Source organism: Musca domestica, unplaced genomic scaffold, assembly GCF_030504385.1.
Source record: "Musca domestica strain aabys unplaced genomic scaffold, Musca_domestica.polishedcontigs.V.1.1 43, whole genome shotgun sequence".
NCBI classification, from domain to species: domain Eukaryota; kingdom Metazoa; phylum Arthropoda; class Insecta; order Diptera; family Muscidae; genus Musca; species Musca domestica.
In genome coordinates this window covers 3,630,259-3,654,572 of record NW_026712332.1, presented here as the reverse complement: position 1 = coordinate 3,654,572, position 24,314 = coordinate 3,630,259, and the positions used below count along the sequence as shown (strand labels likewise).

The following is a 24,314-nucleotide window of genomic DNA, read 5'->3' as shown; positions in this document are numbered from 1 at the left end:
CTCAATCCCTTTCTAAGATGGAACTTCTGCGACGCTTCGAATCCTGATAAATGCAATAGTATGTAAATTTACAATCACAAAACTACTGTAGTCTACTTTCTATCCTCATGGAGTTACTATGTATTGGCGTCAAGGGAGACAAAATAAGGTGTCGCGTGTGCAGACACTATTTCGTGACTTTCATCGGATAAAACATCGATAGTTTACAAGTATTTAAGAATTGAACAAAAATAAGACTTTATACTATCTGAGGATTATGTGACACTGTGGTTCGGTGGTAAGCATGCTCGCTTTGATCTCTGTACACCCGGGTTCAATTCCCAACCCGGACGAAAACGAAAAAAAAGTAATGCGTGAGTATTTCATCTGATTGGTATAAGTTCTATGCAAACATATATTGAAAAAGTACCAATAACAATTGGAAAACCAGTAAAGAAAGTCTTAAAGTCGGGCGGGGCTGACTTTATGATACTCTACACCACTTTGCTAATTTTGTAGAGCTCCACATAACAATTAAAAGATTTTATGGGAGAATTTAATCATACACACTATGATTATAATTGTAATTTAAAGTTCAAAGGACTAAATATGCAGAAGCATATGTATCTTTTAAGTTCGGACATGTATTGCCCATTTGGTGCAAAATTAATTTGAAATCAGATAAAGATATTTATGGGAGCTAAACCGATCTCGATAAAATTTGGCAAAGATATTTCTGAGCTGTATTTGATATATTTCCCTGAATATCGTTGTTACGGAGTGCATATTACGGCTGTGGGTAACAAATACAACAAATCGGATGAACAATATATATGGGAGCTATAGCTATATTTGAACTGATCTTCACCAAATTTGGCATACTAGCTTCTAGACTCAATTCGGTCGCATGTGCCAAATTCTATCCAATTTGGGTAAATATTAGACGTTTGGTGTACAATAAAGAGTAAATCGGACGTAGATATATATGGGAGCTATATCCAAATCTGAACCGATCTCGATAAAATTTAGCAAAGGTATTTCTGAGCTTTATTTCCCCAAATATTGTTGTTACAGAGTGTGTGTTAGGGCTGCGGAGGAGGAAAATAGAAAATCGGATGAACAATATATATGGGAGCTATAGCTATATCTGAACCGATTTCGAAATTTAGTATACTTACTTTCAGGCCTAATTTGGTTGTATGTGCAAAATTACATACTATTCGGCTGATATTACACGTTTGGTGCACAATAAAACGCAAATCGGACGAAGATATATATGGGAGCTATATCTATTTTTTACCGATTATCTCAAATTTCAATAGGGTTCAATTTCAATTGGGCCAAACAAATGTTGTTTGGAAAATTTCATCTCAATCGGATAATTAATGCGACCTGCATTTTGTTTACAAGAATACATGGACAGACGGACGGACGGACGGATGGACGGACGGACATGCATAAATCAACTCAGAAAGTGATTCTATGGAGATCCTCAAAAGTAACTATGGGTCTATCTCGCTTCTTTGTCCATGTTGCAAACAAATGCACAAAGACATAATACCCTTACCACTATGTGGTGTAGGGTATAAAAATATAAAAAAGAATAAGAATATTGCGGGCGTGGTTCATTTCTTCCCGAGGGTGCAACTTTCCCGGTGAGAAAGCGATATCAACCGCAATTATTTCTATCGCTTAGATGTGATTTCTAAGTCACTTTCGGGACATTTTTGCTTGCAGGGTGAATATAATCCTCTGAAGTCAATGAATGCAGTGGGTAAAACTTTGTGTGTGTATCTAACCCTTAGGAGCCCTGCAAGCAAAGTCACTTAGAAGTCACACCAAATCAAAAGAAATCATCGCGGTTGATATCGCTTTCTCATCGTGGAAGTGGCATCTTTCGGGAAGAAATGAACTACGCCAGGGTGAGATAAAAAACGGCAACAAAGTCAAACGCCATAATTTTTATATATTTTTTAAAATGTTATTTAATGAAAGCAAAAAATGTCGGAAATATCATAAAATTTTTCAATATTTGCCGAATGGAATATTGCGATGTGTTCAGCTCAGGAGTCATTTTTCGGCCACTGTGAAGCGGGTTTCGATCAAGTCGCTTCTTTACTTTTCGAACCATTTCTGCTAATGTTGCTGTTTTCTTCCGTCCGCTTCTTTGACGTCCGGCTACGCTACTAGCATCTCGGTAACGAGCGATGGTACGAGACACAAAAGATAGCCACTTGTGGGTTTCCAGCCAAATATAAAGAAATCACACTATCACGCTTGAATTTCATCACAAATAACCTTTTTTCTGGAAAATTCTCCCCAAAATGATTTTGTATATTTGTAAACAATATAATGAGCTAAATGACAGCACTCTGAAGTTGGTTGCAGTTTTTTCATCTCACCCTTTATACTTGTACATACCTACGACGCGTCTATGGAACTTATAAATTAATAAAGATTTTTTTGTTCTAATTTTCAACACGAACGTTCTATGCTGAAATATTTCGCTGTGAGAGCTATCAAAATTTAATTGTTTACGATGGCTGACCGCAAACCAAAGTCTGCGGTTTTCTTTTTCTATTTTTTTTTAGATGAATATGGTTACAGTTGGTTGTTGTGCCTTGAATTATTTTTACATTGCATTTTTGAACGGTTTTTGAAATAAATAAATTCTGTGCAGTCGCTCCAAATGGGGTTTTTGTTTCTTATTTTTTTTTTTGTTACGATTAATACGAAATTATTTCATAGAAAGTTATTTTTATCCGCAACTAAATCAAATCAACCACAAACTGAGCTACAATTTCATGCCAGATATTTCAAATAATTTCCATAGCAATTCGAGCTAATTAGAATTTTGATTTAAGTTGGGTGGCAAGAAAAAAAGGATGAACAGTCATGTACCTGAGATCGCGACGGATTTGTTGTAAGTTTCAATATTAATGTTGTGTGAACAAGTTTTTATCCGATCAGATACATTTTCAAATGCCTTTTTGTAAGTTTTGGGTTAAAATTCAATTGGAAATACATTTAAATTGCAAATGTTTCCACGGGAATTCTAATTATTTCTAAGGCCACTGTGGCCCAAGAGTCGAATGTAATCGAATCCTTTCGCCAAACAACATAGCTATTGACAGACATCACACGTTAAATGGTGTGTTAAAATGTGCGTTTTTCTTCTGAAAGGAACTTATCTCGCGAAACTGTTCCACAAATCATCATCATTGGCCATGCAAACGTTTGTGGGTACAAATTGGGATATTCAAATGTATGGATGTAGGTATGTGCATGAGTACATGTATATGTATGCTGAGGTATGTATATTAGAGTGATCCTTTGTAAATGTGCAAGAAAACTTGGTTGCCTACTATATATCGAAAAAAATTATGCTGAGTAAGATCAAAATCCAGAATAGAGATCAATAAGGAACAAAACTCATTTTTAGAAGAGTAAAGATGGCTCAAAAGCTTCGTTGGGACTTCCAATGGTATCGACCGATATTGTCAAGTTTCGTACCCGATCTAAGACTGATACTTATATTATGTTGTCTCAAGTTTTCGCTTTATATTTTTTAATTTTTTAACTTTTTGACAGTTTTTGAAGGAGTGAGGTAGCCGCGTAGATCGATGGTACCCCGTCTTTACACTGGATCTAGTATTGATGGAGATATTGAGCTACGCAAAACATTAACAAATCATTTCGCATTCTCTTTAACTGTTGGAATGGTTACAAAATGAGGTTCCTCGCTTGATTTCCAGTACACAATGGCCACCAAAATCTTCGGATACCAATCCGTTGGACTATTGTGGCTGGAGTATTTTGGAAAGCTAGGTTGGCACTAAAAAATACCAAAGTGTCGATCACCTCAAGCAAGCGCTCCGCCGGGAATGGGCCAAAATACGGCAGAGTAAAATTCGGGCAGCGTGTGACGGTTTCATTGGCCGTTTGAACAAATCAAAACTTATTCTAAAATTTGATGCTACTTCCGACATTTTTTGTTTTGATTCAATAAAATTAAAAAAAATGTGTAAAAAATTATGGCGTTTGACTTTGTTGCAGTTCTTTTTATCTCACCCTTATCTCTTATGCGTTTTTTTAGATTTTATACTTGTGTGCCATGAGGGCATTCTGAATTGACAAAATTTGTCAAAATTGGTCCAGCCATTCTTAAATTATAAGTATTCTAGCTTACATCCCCTTCCTTTGTACATATACATTGTATATATTTCGCTATATATATCCGATATATTTACATCTACGTTACGGTCGTCTATTTGGGAATTCGCCGGGATTAAAAATGTTCGCCTTTTAATGGAAAATTTGACTTTTATTTGACACAAATGTTATGGTCTATTTCACCGAGCAAAGCAATAGAGATTCTATTCTAGACTCACCTCCATTCTAAATTTCGTAAAGATCGGGCCATAATTGCGACCTGTAGAATGATTACAAATTAACATGGACAGACGGACATACATAGCCAGATCGACTCAGCTCGGCGAGATAGGAAGATCTATATATATATTTTCCTATGTGGGAAACCAATATTTCGAGGCGTTACATAATTTTTGGCCCAATCAAACTTATAATACCCCCAACACATAGTGTTTCAGGGTATAAAAAAACAAAATAGATCGAAGTGTCTGAAAGTCGTGTAAGCAACATTGTTAGTAGAAATGAAATACGATGGCATTTGGACGTCAGGTTCATGATCCTATTCCAAATTCTAAGATGTTTTTAACAGAAATTATAGCTACAAAAGATTAGGGATTGAAGCAAACTGCATACCCAGAATACCGAGAATAACCAATAATTATAAGGAATTTTTATTATCACATTTCAATGAAAATACAAATTTCTTGATATTTTATAATTTTCTATTATTTTGAGAATCAGTCAATTTTCCAGATCAATATCAGTTTTTAGTGCGTCATTTCAAATTTCAACCGTGAAATGATGGACATTCGCATGTACATATGTGTATGGGTACATGGAAATAAACGCAACAACAATTGTTCCAATATCAACATTTCACAAAATGCCTGCAGTACCCAACGCCATACGCACAAACATACATACATATATTCGTAGAACCATACACTTACATTCGAATGGACTAATAACGAATATCAATTTTCAACCAATAACAAGAAATTATCAATGGCCTGAAAAACAGACGCCTGTCCTCCGACTGAGCGAACGCACATTTCGCATGAAATGCTCCCACTTCCATTTAAAACACAAATGCAGACGTCGAGCCAAACAAATGTCTATCGGCGGGATGAGATTTGACGACAAAAGAGCAGTTTGAAATCGCGATGCCCGAGCGAATTGGGATTTTTGTGAATTGTTTGAAAATGCTGCCTTAAATGTGAAGCGACGACACAAAATCGCAAGATTGCTATTCGAAAAGAGAGTTCAGCGGAAATGCTTTGACACCTCTGTTTCGTTTTGGTCTTCGCGGCCATAGATTCTATGCTTGAACAAATCTGTACAGATTTTGAAACAAAATACCTACATATTGTAATAAAAACAAATGTATTATCAAACACTCAAACGAAAGGACAGACAGAGCGGGGGTCAAGCTTAAGTGGAATGCAATGGTGCGAAAAAAAATTGTTCTTAATCAGTTTCAAATTCTAAGACAATTGATATGTCTGAGTAACTCAGAAAACCGTGGTAAATAATTAAGGGTTTTGAGGGGAATGAAAGAATGCAAAATGGTAAGGTTAGGAAGAGTAATTAATAGCCAACTTCGATCCACGATGATGATTGGTATATATATTTAAGAGATAACAGTTTCAGGTGCTGGCTCCATGAAGCCACAATAATTGGGTTGCAAGTTGGTAGAGCAACCACAGCAATAAATAAACGATAAACAACAAAGGAATCAAGTCTTACTATTTTGAGACAACAGTACAAGGTTTTAAGCAACATAACTTTACCAGAGAAATACGACTAAAATCTCCCATAAAAAATCGAACTATTAAATGAAAAGTTTATTAAACAAATTTTAGTACCAGCAACTATTTACATCACCTAATCTTCTTTATTTTAACACTAGCAAGTCCAGCTTAAAATTTAAGGTTCGTCCCGACAGTTCGTGTTAGGACTTTTTAGCACTCAGAATGCACTATTTGTTCGGTTAGACAACATTTGTTAATTAAAACCTAATACATCATACCAAATTTTCAGACTTTCAACATTTAATTATTATTCGAAATTTTTTCTTTTTCGTAAAGAATGGCTGGAAAATGTTTACCCTTTATATCAACAAGTCTTCAAAATCTATCATCGAAGTTTACCGAGGTGGATATTAGTTAAACCATTGCACAATGGACCCACATCCAATTAGGAATTCAGCTGTATTTCTTCAACCAATATCAAATTTAGTACTATTTAGTACTTTTCGTGCAATTATAGTTCACATTTCCGAAATCACCTTCATATGTCCTGACTACCTGGTACTATAAAAATTGGTACATCGTTATATTTTTCTCAAACTTACATCAAGTTCAAAGAGAGGCAATTTCGGATCACTCCTTGTGGTATTTATACACAAATGGTATTGTGGTATTTACCCATAGTGCCAATGCACCCGAACCTGGAACAGTGCGGCTAAAATTGCTTGTGGTTACTAGCACCCATAAAACTACATTGACCCATTTCGGACCACGGAGCATCATTGATTTCCAGGAGAATAGAATATGTTGAGCAATCCCATTTAGCCACTAGACTAAGTTCAATATATTTTCCTTGACCCATCCCGAAAAATTCCATCAAAATTGATTCACTTCACCGAATTTAATATGTTCGAGGAGATGAAGGCTATATTCATTCTCATATTAACCGATTTTGATAGTAAGACATTTACAAATATGTCTTCTAAAACTATATTTCAAACAAAACTAGTGACAATACGACTAAAATGGTCAAAATACCGAATGTCGGCAGGTACTGTTGCCGACATAGCTTATCTTCGAATTCCATCTGCCTGCGAAACAAAATAACTAATGTGTAACAACGCTAGATCGTTTAGAGTTTAATTCTGATCGAGAACAGATATACCTTATAGGATCGGAATTGATTAATTCGCCGGAAAAACAATATGAATATACCATATGTTAGTGAAAAGGGTATAAACATATTTATGTTTTATGGACTTTTGATTAATTGTGACAGGTGTGTAGCAACGAACCCATTCACCGAATGATATTATCAGTGACACAACGAAAATGATTGAGAGATTAGAATTCGAAAGGTGCGGATGTTTTCAGTAGTTGATGAACTCATTTGTAGTACTGGGTCCGCCATCTAACGTTTTTTTCTACCATTACTTATTTAGTAAATGGTAACACTTTGCTCATGTCTGATTTGAAAGATAATTAATTTTATCTATCTTAACGAATATGGTTGTGTATATTTGTTTATATTTATTTGAAAATGAACAAGATATGGCCGTTAATACGTTGTTCACAAAAATAGAAGAGGATTTTGGAAATATTTGGTTTCAACAGGATGGTGTTACGTTTCACACAGCCGAAGCTACACTCGATGTTTTGCACCCTGTTGTTGAAGATCGCATTATCAACCGTTGAGGTCCACGTTTTCCCCCCATATAACGGTCCCTACATATTTTCGACATATTGACCATTTTAGCCACAATTTTTTTTCAGAAAAATGTTTCAAATATGGTATTTGGAATTTGAAATGGGCCCACCTTTTCTTATAGCCCCCATTTAACGGTACCTCCAGATATTCTATCGGATTCTCTAAAATTCTTGTTTCAAATTTGGTAATATATAGCAATCCTTTTAGAAGAAAATTGACTATAAATGTTCCAGTTTTGGAATGGCCATATATACCTCTTTAATGTAAAACCAATCGATTTTAATTGTTTTAATTTGCCTGACTTATTATGTAAAATTTATTTGTGTATGTATTATGTTCAGTTGTCCGAAAATTGTGTAGAAAGTGTGCGAATTCAGAATGAATATTGCGACGAAATGTACCCTGTTTAAGAAGAAAAAAATCAGTTTGAGACGGAATAAATCTTTAGAGATACATAAAACATGATTTTGAAAAGAAATTTTGAACACTCATTCAGCGTTCGCGTTTTTATACCCTACAACACTATGTGTTGGGGAGTATTATAAGTTTGATTGGGCCAAAAATTATGTAACACCTCGAAATATTGGTTTCCCACATAGGAAAGTATATATGGGTCTTCCTAGCTCGCCGAGCTGAGTCGATCTAGCTATGTATGTCCGTCTGTCCGTCTGTCCATGTTAATTTGTAATCACTCTACAGGTCGCAATTATGAACCGATCCTCACGAAATTGAAAATGGAGGTGGGGTCAAGGTCAGAATAGAACCCTATTGTTTTTGGAGATGATCGCACGATATTTAGGGATTGAAATGGACCAAAAACAGAAAATTTTCTTGATTTTGCAGTTGCTCTATAGGCCACAATTATTAACCAATCGACGCGAAAATTTACATGGAGTTAGAGTTTGGGACTGGGCAGAAACTTGCCAATTTGAGCGGCCATCGGACAATAATTAGCGGGTAAAATAGACCCTAACTTTTATGTTAGAAAATATGAAAATTTCCACTAAACCGCGAATATTTTTAATCCCAGCCAAATCACAAATGCATTAAAACGTCACTTCTGACCATTACAGTGACGCTAATAGCCAAGAAATCGGATATATAGCAAAATAGATACAATACATATGTAAAAGAATTGATCTTATTTGTTCTGCTTATAAATCAAGAATCGCTGGGCCGATTTTCACAATTCCCATCAATTTGGAATGGTCTCTTGCCAGAAAAGGATAAAATCTAAGAAAATCGCGGGATATTATACCAATAAAAAAGTTATATCTTTTGTTTAATTTTTATCCATGTTTGTCATATTTTTTTATCGCATGCAATTTTTTCAATTTGACTTACAATTTTGAATTTTAAATTTTCTAAATTTTAACACCCCCAACACTACGTTTTGAGGGTATGTCGCAGTCGCAATTATCGTCCGATCCTCACGAAATTTTAAATTTTTCTAATTTTGTAGTCGTTCTATAGGCCACAATTGAAAACAAATCGACAAGGAATTTCGCATCGGAAGAGAGTTGAGGACAGACAAAAAGTCCAGCATTTTGTATGACCATTGGGTTATATTTAGCTGTAAAATGGACCACAACTTTCGCGTGCAATTGTTTTGAATACTTCAAAATACTATGGAGTGCGTGAATATTGGCCAAATTCTCCGGGTCAAAAACCTAAGGGCTCTTTGGCATTATTTCAAAAACGAAATCTTTCAAAATGGATTTGAATGTAAAGGGATTTCGAATATATTGTAGTGTTGTAGGGTATCACATGGTCGGCCTCGCACGACTATAGCCTTTGCTTACATGTTTTGTTTATTTATTCCAAATCAATGCGTTCGTTGATAGTAATTCTGGCATTTAAAATCCATACAGATGGCCCTCTTTACTTGCAACTTTTTCTAACTTAGCCTGCCTTGTCTTCATTGTACCATGGGGAAAACTACCTATATTGATATATGTAGTCTTATCTCAAAAACATTTTAACGATAAAGAAACCATCTACATTTAATGTACATAAATACTACGGGAGCGGAGCTTTATTCACCCTTCATTATTCTATAGTATGGAACAGTTTCTCCTATGAACAGGAAATGTCAAGTTTCAGCCTTTTTGGATGGGAGATAATTCCATATCCAATTCTGAATCGATGTTCACTAAAATTGACGAAGACATTTTTATCGTTTATACCAAACTAGCTGAACCCGGCGCGCTTCGCTACTCCCTTCGCTTTTATATGCATTCAAAATGTTATATATGAATATATGTTGGTTTAAAATAAATAAATAAAACAAATTTAAAAAACGTAATTATTGTAATACTTTTATGCGTAAACAAACAAAAAACTCCGTCTACCAACGCGTGAACATGCCAGGAACAGCTGACCATGAGAAAAGCGATGGGTTTGTCCTTTGGATTTATTAATTTCATAGCAAAAGCGAAGCGTGCAGGAAATGTCTGTTGCAATTAGAGAATTCTTTTAGATTCCAGCTCACATTCCAAATTTCAATTGAAATGTGATGTACACAGCGTATTTAATGCGTCAAATACGTGAAATCGGGCAAATATATATATATATATATATATATATATATATATATATATATATATATATATATATATATATATATATATAAAAATTACAAAGAAACATTTTCCACTTTCATCTCAATCGGATAATAAATGCGACCTGTATTTTGTTCACAAGAATAAATGGACAGATGGACGGACTGACATACATAAATCGACTCATTTACACCAGCACTTATTTATAATTATATACGATTTTCCAGGTTTATATGAAAATGTAGACATTTTTATTAGATACTAGCTGGCCCAGTCCGCGATGCCGGCCCGTAGATTTAGTCTTTAATGCAAATTTTGTATAGCATAATATTTCACAAATCTAGCTCATAAAGGTGAACAAATTTTAATATAAATATTGATCCGACTAAATAGAAATAAATACCTATGGAAGGAGGGCAAAATAATTTCTGAATAGTCAAAATTAATTACGCTTTTACATTCATTACTATAACACCTCAAATTGCGCATTAGAGTGCCCAAAAAGTCTATGTTCTTGTTCATAGTAGTTCATTCAATGACGATTAATCAATGCCCGTGTTGTTGTCCGCCTATCGGTAAAAATCACTATAGATCGGCGGGCCTGGGGACTATATGGAACCAAAATAGTTACGTATGTTGACATTTTTCTGTAAGATGGTTCTCTACTCACAAAGTAGTCTAAATACAGCAAAATCGATTTGAAAATGTGGTCAAGACCCTCGAAATAGAAATAAATGGCCAAATCAAATAATGGCCAAATCAGTTGGAAAACATGGCCAAGACCACGGTCATAGCTGAAATCAAAGATACGTTCATATGAGGGTTATACCAAAACGTGGCCCAACCAATATTCTCTTGGGGGTTACAAATTCAATAGAATACAAAATTTTCTTTTCTGACCACACATTAGATATGAAAGTGGACTTGGGGATACTCCGATGTAGGGACTTTACCTAAATAAATTCCTATGTGGCAATTATCTGTATGATGGTTCCCTACCCCAGGGTAGCATAAATAAAGCCAAATCAATTGATGAATGTGGTCAAGACCAAAATGGGCCCTACTCTGAAAATTTCAAATTTTATGCGAAGAGGTTTTCTACCCCCTTAGAAACAAATATGCCAAATAAGGGCCAAAATATGACAAACGTGGCCAAGACCTCAAAAATAGCTTAAATCATACGATGGTTATATAAATATGAAATCGGGTTGTACCCTTATCCGTGAGTTATGATCGATATCATGACCTGAAAAATCTATTTAAGGTATCTTAAATGTTTGAGAAGAATTTCTGGAAGGATAGAAATCCTTTTCTTACTAAAAGTCCCATTCGCTCTACTATTTTGCACCCTTTACATTTGGTATTTTACTGATTGTACTCCCAAAGAATTTTGCATTTCGAGCTCTCATTGGACCGATTATTGTCACATGAAAGAAGTAGGTCCACACTTTGAAATGAGCCCCATAAGGCTTTTTCGGACATTTTTGTTTGTTTAAATGTGTTCGCATCTTCCAGCTGAACCACGATGTAGGCCCTGGAGTTGAAATGTAGATGTCAGTTAACATCCTATTTCGCACTTATTTCAGTTTTTGTGAAAAATTGTATATAGTGAAAAATTATTCCTTATTTTGTTCACAAAAAATTCACTGAAGTCAATATGAAAAAATACAAATACAATACAAATTGAAAAAAATTGATAAAAGAAGAATAACAAATTGAAAAAATCTTCAATTTGTTCGCTGTTTTTAGCGATTTTGAAAAAGTAATTATCTTTTAACTTTGGTGTAATCGCGTTAAATTATTTCGATATCATCTATTCCGTTTCACCACCATATAATTCTGTACTACACTTCCATTCAAGAAATCAAGTCATTTAAATAAATTGGCATTAATATTCGAATTCAAAAATAAAATATAAAAAACACTACAAATGTACATAAGAAAAAATCATGCAAAATAAAACATTACTATTGTACATTTCAAAAGTCAAAATAAAAATGTTAATATATCACATTTTTACGCGATTTTTTTGGATATTATCCTTTTCGGACAGGAGACAATTCCGAATTTGTATGAATCGTTAAAATCAGTCCAGCGGTTCTTAAGTTATAAGCGTAGTAACTAACACAACTTTCTTTTATATATATAGATAGGGGTGACAAAAATATTCTCTTTTCTTAAGAAAAACCCTTATAGAGTAGATTCCTCTCTTTAATCCACATATGTAGTTGATTTGGTGATGCTAAAATATATGTCATCTAAATCTCTTTAGCTGCTATCATTGCTTACAAAATGATTTGATAATTGCCAACTATTTAATATTTCCTGAGCCATAGCAATTTTTTTGAAACAGAATTCTGGGAACGCTAATTATTTGCAGAGGAAAAATACTATTCCCTCAAAATGAATCATGCATGGAGTCCTTCTGTGAAATAGTGGCTGCGTTTTTTTGTGGTGTAGAATAGACCCCAAGACCTTTCCACACTAGCCGACTTGGAGTACAAACACCAAAGAAGCATACATACATACGTAAATTCATATGGACATTTATTGTTAAAGATGTGTCAAATCATTCCCAAACTTAGCCAACCAAATAACTAGGCAGCCAACCGTATATCATCGTTATTGTTATTCCTTTTCTTTTGGCAGTTTTTTCAGTTTTTTCTTTGTTTTGTATTTTTTTTATTCGAAAATAACCATACATGAAATTATAACAAAATAACAATTCCCAGATATCTTAATTTTTTTCCCAGTAATCTGAGACCGAATAAAAATGCTGGCGCATATCCATATACCAATTTATGAAAATGTATTAGAGTGCCTCAATAAAATGGGGGAATATTGTTTTAGGAAAATATGAAGTGTATTGTACAATACAATTTCTCATTTCATATTTCACTTCTCTATAAGATCGGGCAATTATTTGAATGAAAATAGGGAGTAAACATTCCAAGTAAAATTTCAATTCTTTAATCAAATGCAATTTCTCCAGCAACAAATATCATTATGAAATAATTACATTTTAGCATCAATAAATTATATACAAAATATAATTCCCATTCCTTTATTCTAAAATAGCTAGTCATAAAAGGTAATTATTTGCGAATCTGTCATCAAGTGACAATGAAAATGTCAAAAAACAGTCGTTCTCCCAGCAAGAATTCTCATTACCAAAAAAAGCTTCTTATTATAGAGTTGCTATAAAGTGCATGACTTGACTTCGAGAAGGATTATATTAAAAATTATATATGCAGGGTGAGATGAAAAAAACTGCAAACAACTTCAGACTGCTGTCATTTCTAAGCCACTCGTCCGACAGCTGTTAAAATTATCCCAGGACAGCTCATTATATTGTTTACAAGCGTACAAAAGCATTTTGGTGAGAATTATCCAGAAAAAAAAAGTTATTCATGTTGGTATTCAAGCGTGATTTCTTTATATTTGGTTGGAAAACCACAAGTGGCTATAGTTAGAGCACTCCAGCATTTAAATGAGAATAAATCTTTTGTGTCTCGTACAATCGCTCGTTACCGTTATGCTGGTAGCGTAGCCCGACGTCAAGGAAGTGGACGGAAGAAAACAGCAACATCAGCAGAAATGGTTCGAAAAGTAAAGGAGCGACTTCATCGGAATTCGCGTCGCAGTGGCCGAAAAATGGCTCGTGAGCTGAACATATCGCAATATTCCATTCAGCAAATATTGAAAAATTAGCTCGGGGTAAAGCCATTTCCCCTTATTGATTTATTATTGATCCGATTTGCCTCTTATTGTGCACAAAATGTGTAATATTAGTCCAAATAGGATGGATTTTGGTATATACGACCAAATTGATGGTAGAAATAAGAGTGGTTGATATAGCTATAGCTCTCATATATATCCGATTTGTTATTTTTGTCCTCTAAATCCGTAATATGAACTCCGTAATAATGATGTTCGGGGAAATATATCAAACACAGCTCAGGAATGACTTTACCAAATTTTATCGAGATCGGCTCAAATTTGGGTATAGCTCAACTATAAATACATATTTACCCGATTTCAAGTTTATTGAGTACCAAATTTTTAATATAAGCCCAAATTGAATGGACTTAGGCACATACGAACGAATTCAGCCTGGAAGAAAATGCATTAAATTCTCACATCCGTAAAATGCTCACCCCAACCTCTGCTAAATTTTAATGTGAACGGTTTAGATTTGGATATAGCTCCCATACAGGGTGAGAGTTTTTTTAATTTTATTGAAATGTAAAATTTATTGAAAAAAATGTCGGAAATAGTATCAAATTTTAGAATAAGTTTAGATTTGTTCGAATTGGTCACCTTTGGCACGATTTATGGCCTTCAAACGGACAATGAAACCGTCACACGCTGCCCGAATGATGCTCTGTCGTATTTTGGGCCATTCCCGGCGAAGCCCTTGCTTGAGTGATCGACACTTTGGTATTTTTTAGTGCCAACCTTGCTTTCCAAAATACTCCAGACACAATAGTCCAACAGATTGGTATCGGGCCATTATGCGCTGGAAATGAAGCGAGGAACCTCATTTTGTAACCATTCTTGGGTGGCGCGTGCTGAGTGCGATGGTGCTGAGTCTCGTTTGAAAGTCCAAGGTCTGGGGCCAAAATGTTTGCGTGGCCAAGGCTTTAATACACCCTCCAAAATATTTTCGAAATAATACTCGTCATTTATTCTCATGCCACGGTCGATTAATACGAGCGGATAGCGACCATCGGTTGTTATGGCGGCCCACACCATTACCGTGGTCTGCGCTTGAGTTCTGGTGGCCAACCGAAGAAAACCAAATAGTTCACCACTTTCGTCTAAGCGAAGCAACTCTTTAGCTTTTTGCTTTCGCACATGTTGGGACATCCCAATGTACACATGTCCGATGGAACGAACACACTCCACCATGAACGGCAGGAATACGTAGATTTATTTATGCCCACATACGATTGGCAGCACAAGTCAAGAACGGGTTGCCGTCCATTGTCCAACGACGGCATTGAATGGCAATGTAAAAACACAACAAAACAAACAACAAGGAAAGACGAATAAAATGATGGATACTCTCGGACCGAATTGGTTTGAAACAAAAAAAAAAGGAGAGAGAAATGAAGAGCATTCGACAAGCTATAAACTTCTTGAGTAGCTTTATATTATGTCTGATATCGCCAAGATGACATTGTCAGAGCATTCATAAACTATTTATGAGTTCCTCATTATATTTTTTTGATAGTCGGGTTTAAAATAGTTTCGAATGTTTTAAAAGAAAACGACATAACTATCTTGGATTATTTTTAGACTGGGGACGAGTTTTTTCTGTTTTTATTAAATGGTATTATTTATAAAATGCTGCCACTCGTAATCGATAACATTTGAATGATGAATGAAATTCGAAGCAAATATTTTTAACGAGAAGCGCGAAAACATCTACAAAAATCAAAAATTATCTCCAATGTAAGCCAAATCAGAGAATTTACATCTCCGATTTTACACAATAGACAAACAAAACTCTATAAATTTTCGGCACTATGGGAAATATGAAAAACTAAGGATATTTAAAAATGACCTAAATTGGCTAAGAAAGTCATCTATGAAGACGGTCAAGAGGAATTTTAGGAGGCAAACTTTTGTTTGATGTAAACGGATAAATGTTATGCTTTATTCCACATTGTAGAATACCGATTTTGAGTCCGCACCATAGAAACCGAGGGAACAACTACGCTTGTATGTAGTAATATCAAGCGTCCAATACGTCCGTACCTAGGAACATTAATAGGAAGTTGAAATAAAAAATGAAACACGATCGTTTAAGCTATAGGTTTGACCCGATTGCTTTGTATCTTTCCTACAAGAGATACCAAATCCTCAATCGAAATATGGTCAAGACTCTCGCAATAACTAGAATTAGGGGATATCATTGTATACCGACTCAACCAAAAGCTAAACCTATATTGATATACTTTTTGTAAATAGCGTTTTTCCATTTGGCAAAATTAAATGGAAAACATGGAAAGCTATTCCAAAAGGTGTACCTATACGACCCATTGTCTTTATTAATAATTCTGGATGTAATCCAAAGATTTGTATCAAATTTTAAAGCTTCATCTAAAATTTTGCGAAATATATCTCATGCTATTGGGTTCAATTAAATATATCGACACTTTGGTATTTTTTAGTGCCAACCTTGCTTTCCAAAATACTCCAGACAGAATAGTCCAACGGATTAGTATGCGGAGATTTCGGTGGCCATTGTGCGCTGAAAATGAAGCGAGGAACCTCATTTTGTAACCATTCTTGGGTGGCGCGTGCTGGGTGCGTTTGTTCTGCGGCCAAAATGTTTGCTTGCCCAAGGCTTTAATACACCCTCCAGAATATTTTTTCGATATTTTGTACATATTCGGCGGACCCATCTGGCAACGCCATAACTTTTGACAGAGGTGTCACATCGCTTAATGACATACCGCGTTTGAAGCGTCAGTCCAAGCTGATTTTTACCATGAACCAATACACGCGCTCTGAAATAGTTGAAATTTACATTCAAAAGAAGAAGTCAAATGTGAAAACTCAACGTGCTTTTAAAACATTAAAAAATGTGAGAAGTGCGCCTTCTAAGAACACCATTAAGCGTTTATACGAAACATTTTCGACTGGTAAGGCTCTTTCTAATCCGAAGAGGCCATATAAAAGTCGACCAAGGCGATCGGCCGAGAATATCGCTGCCGTACGAGCCAGTGTTGAGAGGTCCCCAAGAACATCCCAAATTTGTTCCCGTACAAAATTCAAGTGACGCAAAGAATGTTGCCTGCGGACAAGCCTCGTCGATTAGAATGGGCCCAAAAAAAAACATGGGTCCGTCGAATATGGGCAACCCTGTATTCGGCATTTATTCTGATGCCACGGTCGATTAATACTGGACACTGGAATAATTTTAACAGCTGTCGGACGAGTGGCTTAGAAATGACAACAGTCTGAAGTTGGTTGCAGTTTTTTCTTCTCACCCTGTATATACTTGGTGGGTCCTCGGAAGAATATATCAGGGCGTGGGATCTTATGGTGTAGGGTATGAAAAATACGACCAATTTTAGGTGCTTAATTGACAAGTGGATTCTAGCAAGAGATGTTTGGCACGATTTATTTATTTATTTATCCTGTCTTTATGTCGTCCTCTAAAACATTATTTAGATGGTCCAGGCAAGAATCATTGACTACAACTGGATGGCTGACTGACATTCCCGGTTATGAAAAGACTAAGTTGTTAAGAAAACAAAACGGACATCAAACGAGCGTATGTTGTTGTGCAATTTCAAGATATGTGTCCACTGACTGGTTAGCTGACTTATTACTCCTCCTTCCGAATGCATGTTTTCAAGGCGCTTGGAGAAGCAATGGTGCTGTTCAAGTGGCTGACACACACCGCCACAGCCAACAATCGGTCTTTTGTTGTCGACTGGCTGGCAGGCTAGCTGTGCGGATGGCTGGTAGGCAAGTTTGGCGTTCGGCTAGAAGTTATTGTTAAAAATGTAAAAATTATGATTTCTCAGAAGTGGCACAATATTGAATAAAAACAAAACTCGACTTGACAAAAACTCGTTCATTTGAATTGCACAAGAATGGACAAAAAGAAAAAACCCCAAACAATACTCGATATTGGCTAAAATGGCAGAGCAGAAAAAAAGAACGAAAGAAGCGCAAAGCATCCAAATCAAGAGACGACAACAAAATAAATTTTCGTACCAACAAACATTTTTGTACATATGTAATGTTGTGATCTGTGGATAAAACGGTGCGTATATTGGGGTGTACTTGAGATGTCGTTTGCAAATGCGTCATTAATATTTAAACGCAAGGTACTCATTGATTACCTTATTAAACTATCTTTAAATTAGACAAAACCACCCCATTAACTTAGTACCTGTTTTCTTAAAAACGTACAATTTTTGTTACCTATAGGAACATGTGAAATAACTTAAAATTTAAATTTATACTTTCCTAAAAAACTGAAACTTGGTTACACAGGCTGATTCCAATATACAAAATGTAAACGAAATTGGAAATTTGTTTTGGATCATATATCTTGATCTTTGAACATTATAAACTTTTGTACCAGGAGGAGTGAGTAGATTCTCCGAAATCGGTCAATGTTTGATAAAAGCAAGTTAAAAATATCAGTCGGTTTTGCCGACAGATGTATACCCTCAGCCAATATTTGATTATTCAAATATATTTTGACTTCTGTTATAATTATTTAAACGTTTGGCCCTCTATGGAGTTGGTTCCGAAGGAATGGGCCAATATTGTCCATTTCGTACCGGAACTAAATAAATATGATATAAATATCGCAACGTGCCATGTGGTACCAGAAGAAATGGTCCGATCCCTACCATCTTTATAACATTTCTTGTGTTGATAGAAATATTGAGATGTGCCAAGTCTAAATGGAATCGGATGTTAATTTCGCGATTTTAGAGCTTTATGTATATTCAAAATTTTTACCATTGTGGGGGAGGATGGCCGTATCAAATGATATATACCCTCTCTAGTCATATGGTTGAGGGTATAAATAACAGACGGAGGGTACAGACTGACGGCCGGAATCTCCCTCTCTCTCTCTCTCTCTCTCTCTCTTTCAAATTCTGGCATAGTTCCCGCATACGGTCATGGACGCATAAATGGGACAAAAATTCGCGAGGAAACGTCTATATGAAACCCTACATCACTCTGTGTGTGTTTGCGGAGCATTTCGTAAATATGTACGGTATTTTGATTGTTTTATCCCTACTACATGAGATGGGCAATACTTGTGTTCTTTCTCAGAAGGAAGAAAAAATTCGTAAATGTCGGTTCGCATGACTCCCATATACCGATATTCGGCACATATGACTACCATTTTTTCTAGAACAAATCTGTAAAGTTCTGTATCCTATGGGAAAATGTTGGATACTGGATGAACGAATCGTTCTTTAAATAACAGAATTTCCTCCTTCTAATATGTAGTTTCCCGTTAATATTTAATTCACACACTTCAAGAATTTGTATACCCTCCACCATACTATGGAGGGTATATTCATTTTGTCATTCCGTTTGTAACTCCTCGAAATACTCGTGTCAGACCTAATAAAGTATATTGATCAGCGTAAAATTCTAAGACGATTTAGCCATATCCGTCTGTCTGTCTTTTGTAATCACGCTATCTTTCGAGTTTCCAAGTTTTCATATAGCTCCCATATAACGGTACCTCCCGATATTCGGTATTTTGATTATTTAAGCGACATTATTTACCGTAACTGTTTCAAATTTGGCATTTAAAGTTCGAAATCGATACTACAGCCTTAGACAGGTACACGTCTTCGTATAGCCCCCATATAACGGTATCTCACTATATTCGGTATTATGATGATTTTTGCGACAGAAAATTGTCTATGCAGGTCCAGGTCTTCGTATAGGACCCATATATCAGTACCTCCTTATATTCGATATTTTAACGATTTTAGATATAATATTCACCGAAATTGTTTGAGATGTCGTATTTGAAGTTAGTAATAGAAGCTACAGCATGTGGCAGAACATTATCTATGCAGGTCCAGGTCTTCGTATAGCTTCGATATAACGGTACCTCCCTATGTACGGTAATTTAATGATTTTAGCTACATTATTCACTGTTTATTTCAAGTTTCGAATTTGAATAAGGTAATGGCATATGACAAACGGTTCACGTCGTACAGACACTTATATAACGGCTATATTCGGTATTTTTAAGATGTTAACAGAATTTTTGGCGAATGTTTTTTTTTTTTTGAAAATTTCCAAATTCGTTCCAAATGGTGGTGGGTATTCAAAGTTCGGCCCGGCCCGAACTTATTGTTTTTTTACTTGTTTCTTTTCTTTTAGAATCGTCTGGCTTTGTTTCACCGATAAAACCGCAATCTGTACATGACAAATGCAAATTTGCAAATCAATTCAATTTATTTTGCTCTCCATATCCGTTAATCTATATAAAACGTCCGAATTTGTTATGACAAGCACATCTTCGATATTTAAATGCATTCTGTTTTGTAATATGTCCATCGAAGGCAATAAATGAAGAAATATGCCAAAATTTGCAATGAAAATGTATTCTCTAAAGAGAAGAGCGAAATTGCTGCAAAATTACTCCGCCACTTTTATCGCTGAACTAAATAATGAAACATTAAATTAAAGTTACTAATAACACAGTGGTGCTGGCGTACCTGACGTGGGTTGTCATCTTTACCACTACATCCAATGAATAGGTAAACTTATATATTAGCCCAGCAAGCAAAAAATATCGCGGTTGATATCGATTTCTAATTGCGGAAGATACATCCTTCGGGAAGAAATGAAAGCAAGCGCTTCGCCGGGAATGGGTCAAAATACCGCAGAGCAACATTCGGGCAGCGTGTGACGTTTTCATTGGCCGTTTCAAGGCCCTAATTCGTGCCAAAGGTGACTAATTCGAACAAATCTAATCTTATTCTAAAATTTGATGCTATTTCCGACATTTCATTCAAGAAAATTAAAAAATTTTAAATTATTGCAGTTTTTTTATCTCACCCTGTCCTATCGCATTTATTAGTCGCAGAAGCGGCATTATGCTATATTACCGTTACACTCTTATGTACAACTTAAAACTATCATGCGATAGGAATGTACCCATCGACAGGTATACAAAACGTTTATAAAGGACAACAAACCATTTGTTGTGGAACAGGCATGCGGCCGTACAAAACATCCCGACCGCCAGCCAGACAGTCATCCAGCCAGCAACAGAGATTTCATTTGAACCCACTTCAAAGGTAACAAATAACTGGTTGACAGCCAGTCACAAACGGTGTATCATCAGCCGAACGAGCTAACAAGGAGCAAGCAACACCAAAAGTAGACAAGATTTATTATGATCATCAAAATCGTGGTTATATTTGCTTTTTTCGTTCCTCCAGTACAATATAGGAGTCATATTCATTCTGTCATGGCGTTTGTAATTTTCTGTTGCGGTTGTAAGAAAAAAGGTTTTGGGCCGCTCAAAAATAAAATATCTCTCTTGAATATCAAATTCCGGTACTGATTTTCTTTGCCACAGGGTGGAGCGTAAAAAATGTTCCGCCTGCCGCATTTTCTTAAATGCTACGCCACAATGCAGTAAACCAAATGTCGGATGTCTGTTTTTTCTTCAGAAGTTAATTTTAAATGCTTTTGGAGGAGTTCTTGTCGACTTCTCTAAATGGTATGATTGATAATTGATGTACCCATAAATATTTGGGTACCTCTAGATATTTGGTATTTTGAAGCTTTCTGTTCCAATTCCAATTAAATCTGCTAAGATTTGACATTTCGGTTTTCTCTGTTGGTGATTAACTCCTCCTCCAAAAAAAAATCAATATACATAAAATTGTGTAAGCTGACTGTCTGATTGCCTCATCAAAGCCCAGAAAAGACATCTAGATAAATAGAGACAATATTGCAGATAAAAATAAGAGAAATATTTTTGATTTTAACCCTCAAGCGAGCCAACAAAGGGTCCGATATCGAAGCCAAATCGATTTGAAAATATATCCAAGACCCTTAAAATTAATAAAATCTGATGTCCCAAAAGATGGACCTATATTTTCTGTAAATAGCGTTTCTACATAATAAAAACTCAAAACGACTACATTTGGTAAAATAAAATGGAAAACATAGTCAAAACCTAAAAAAATACTTGAAATTGGAGTTATCCCTACAAGAGGACTATTCCAAAAAGTGGACCGATGCGACCCATTTTCTGTACCAATGATTCTTCATACAATCCTAACTCTTTCATTAAATTTCAAAGCACTATCGTAAATATTGAGGAATATATTTTAAATATATTAAAAACTTTTGGCTAAGTACCCAGAACACCGTTTGGGGGATTGATCTAAAAACGAATACTACCAAATGCACTTGCGTTTTCTACACTTTTTACTTGCAGCGAATTGAGAAAAAGTGCTAAATTGTTCATAAATAAAAGGTTCGTAAATTCATAAATATTTTGGTCGAAAATCGTATTTTTATCTTCAATATTGCCGAAGACACTATATACCTAAAATACACGGATTCAGAGGAATCTTAGACCGAAAATTTCCAAAAGTGTGGAAGAGAGGAGAAACTTGTCCCCTCTATTTAGATTACTTTGCGATGTATATTTTCAAAACGTCGATACTTGTGTATTTTTTTAATATCCTCAGCCATATGGCAGGGTAGGGTATATATCATTTAATACGGACAAAACGTTCCTCATCAAAACAACGGTTTTAGACCCTAGCTCTCTTTGGACCAAATCCTTTTCAGGACGTTTGTAGTCGATCTAGAGCTGCTCGTCTGTCTGTCTGGCTGGCTGTCGAGCTCGGAGATGGTCCACTCCTTCTGGTACCAACCCCACAAAAGATTAAACATTTCACAGAAATTAATTTACAAAAAATATAATCCAATTTTGCGCAAACTTTCCAAATCACAATTATTTATCAGTGCTAATTCAGGTAAAATGAATAAAACTCATAAAACGGGAGAAAAGCATCCCAATACTTATATCAACACAAGATCTGCTGTAAAGATGGAATATATCGGTCCATTCCTTCTGGTACCTCCCCCAGAAAAGGGTCATAATTTTCAATAACTATATTTGTTATAATTTGTGAAACAAGTCAGAGATTCGTCCTGTATTGAAATATTTATCTCAACCGGAGATCTGATGTGAACTGATTCTGGTTCCTTATTCAGAAAAATGGTTAAATTTTTTTAACACATATTCGCGTAAAATTGAAAATAAATGTTCGATTTTCATTACATTTTGCACCAAATATCGGTCCACTATATCTAGAACCTCACGAACATTTCAATATTTTCCACAAATGATTACTTATCTAGTATTGAGTGAATAGTCAATATCTGGTACGAAATGAAAAATATTCGTAACCTACTCTTAAAAATACTTCTTCGGTACCATTCGAGGTCAACATTTAAATTATCATAATGCAAATTATCACGGCACTGACAGGGTGAAATTAGCAGTTTTTTCTTTGCATCAAAATTTCATTCTTGATCGCCTTATAAAAAATTTAAAATATTGATTTTTTTACTACTTTCGTAGACCAACGAAATTGGGTTATGGAGAATTTCTTTGGAAATACCACATTCTCCCAGATTGGCAGCTGAGTCCATGCCACAGACCTACACAGCCAGTCCCCTTCAATTCCATAACACTCTTTAATTGGAAATGTTCTCAGAATTATTGTTGTTGCTTTTCTTCATTCCATTTCATTCAAGACTGGTTGTTGGTCTGTTTTAAATATAAAATTCAAGCTAATTTAAAATCTTTGACTAACCTATGCCCAAAAAAAGAGAGATAAAATAAAAATACTCTGGGGGGATTCCATTGTTTGTTCGTCTGTATGTGGATCTGTTTGTCTGAATGTTTATTTATGCTTCGATAATATAATCGACAATAAAACCGGAAAGTGTGAATTGATTGATGCTTTATCAGTTGATTCCAACTCAAAATCAATCTGTGCTTTTTGTTTATTTTGATAACAAATTTCATTTTTCATAAAATTTGGTAGAAATGGCATTTTGTGGAAGAAGTGCTTCCCCGAAAACAAATTCATTTGACAAGTTTTAACAACTTAATGAGGAGGTTATTCGGCGAAAATAAAAAAGGAAAACTGGAAGAATATTTTGATAAGAGTGCCATCGATGAGTCATCGCCCAGTTAATTTCAATTTAGAGCAATAAAACGTTCAAAATAATATAATTACCAGAAACCGGCTTCAACGATGTACGACATCTTTGTATTACTCGACACTACAGCTGCGACGCAATATTGACCTTCCGCACAATGTTTTTTTTTTCCATTACCCGCTGTTCTTGGTAATCTCCGTTCTTCATCAATGCGCACATTTAGTGGGGCACTCACATGCAGATGTAGGTACATAAATACGGATCGTGGATTAATTAAGCATATTTTTCTAATTTTGTAAAACCGCGTTAGGCGTTTGAAAAAATACAATTTAGGAACACACTTTTGCAATTGTGAAGCTTATTAACTTTATTTTGGCTTAAGGTCAATTGAAAAACATCAGTGTTTTCTTTTTATAATTTTGATTTTTATTTTCCGATATTTCGACTGTCTTC

General features: G+C 35.3%; 1 protein-coding gene across 3 annotated transcripts in view; it reads right to left on the bottom strand.

The window, feature by feature from the left end:
- LOC101898914 (cytokine receptor) overlaps positions 1-24,314 on the bottom strand; it is a 79,924-nt gene that overhangs the window by 21,661 nt on the left and 33,949 nt on the right. The window lies entirely within an intron of this gene.